Raw genomic sequence first — 1,540 nt, forward strand, 5'->3', positions numbered from 1 at the left:
ATCAGGATTTTTTTAATATCAAAGATGTATTTCAGAGACTTATCCCTGTGGGCATATGAAACTAAAACAAGATTAAAGAAGTTGGACTGCATCAAATGGAAAAGCTTCTACATATAGGAAAAACAAACAATCAAAAACCCTCACAGGTAACCATCAACCCAGGAAATGGGAGAAGATATTTACATATCACATCTGACAAGAAGCCAACTGTATCAAACATCTATCAAGAAATCATTTTTAGGGAGTCGGGCTATAGCACAGCGGGTTAAGCGCAGGTGGCGCTAAGCATAAGGACCCACATAAGGATCCTGGTTCAAGCCCTGGCTCCCCACCTGCAGGTGTGTTGCTTCACAAGCGGTGAAACAGGTCTGCAGGTGTCTATCTTTCTCTCCCTCTCTCTGTCTTTCCCCTCCCCTCTCCATTTCTCTCTGTCCTATCCAACAACAATGACAACAATAATAACTACAACAATAAAACAACAAGGGCAAGAAAAGGGAATAAATAAATAAAAAGTAAATATAAAAATTTTTTTTAAAAAAAATCATTTTTAGGAATTTTCTATTTTATTTTAAAACTCCAGTGAATTGTTTATCTGACCCTTTCCTTTAAACTTTGAGACAGCATTTAAAAAAATATTTATTTACTTATTTATTCCTTAATTGCCCTTGTTGTTTTATTGTTATAGTGACTGATGTCGTCGTTATTGGATAGAACAGAGAAATGGAGAGAGGAGGGGAAGACAGAGAGGGGAAGAGAAAGATAGACACCTGCAGACCTGCTTCACTGCCTGTGAAGTGACTCCCGTGCAGGTGGGGAGCCAGGGGCTTGAACTGGGATTCTTAAGCCCGTCCTTGCCCTTCACGCCACGTGTACTTAACCCGCTGCGCTACTGCCCAACTCCCGAAACAGCATTCTTAAATCAAACTGGGAAATTCAGATTGGAGTAGATCCCAACTCGTCCCCGCCAAAATATCAGCTTAAGTTTCCAATCCAGGGATATCTTTGCTCCATTTCCTCAAAGCTTCTTCTCTTTCTACTTCCTGTTACCTGAATGAGTAAATCTATCACCACATTGAATTGGGGCTAAATATAAGGTGAAATCGACAATATTTATTAGATCCTTCTCCTCCCCCCACCACCTCCCAGCATCCCACAAACACTTTTGAAGTACCTGAGAGGATTAAAGGAAATCTGAACTTGGAGGCAGTCAGTAAAAGTAAAAAGGGCAGAGACTGGTTTCCTACACCCTGCCTACTTACTATTCCTCGGGTACTAGCTTCCAGGGGGTAACTCAAAGGTTGTAGTACTAGCAAAAATAAGTCAGATACCCCACACCACCCCCATCTTACCAAATCAGTTATCTCAGGGTCACATACTCTGTTTACTGAAAGAAGGAAAGTACAGAGATTCTGCAATATTATCTTTTTTATTGTTTTGCATCCAGATGACAGCATGAAAACAGTCATGATGCTACTTCCTCGTTAACTGAAAAGGTTGAGAATGTCATAGCTGGGGTGACTTAGAATAAGCAAAAAATATT

The sequence above is a fragment of the Erinaceus europaeus genome, chromosome 4, assembly GCF_950295315.1.
Source record: "Erinaceus europaeus chromosome 4, mEriEur2.1, whole genome shotgun sequence".
Classification (NCBI taxonomy): Eukaryota; Metazoa; Chordata; class Mammalia; order Eulipotyphla; family Erinaceidae; genus Erinaceus; species Erinaceus europaeus.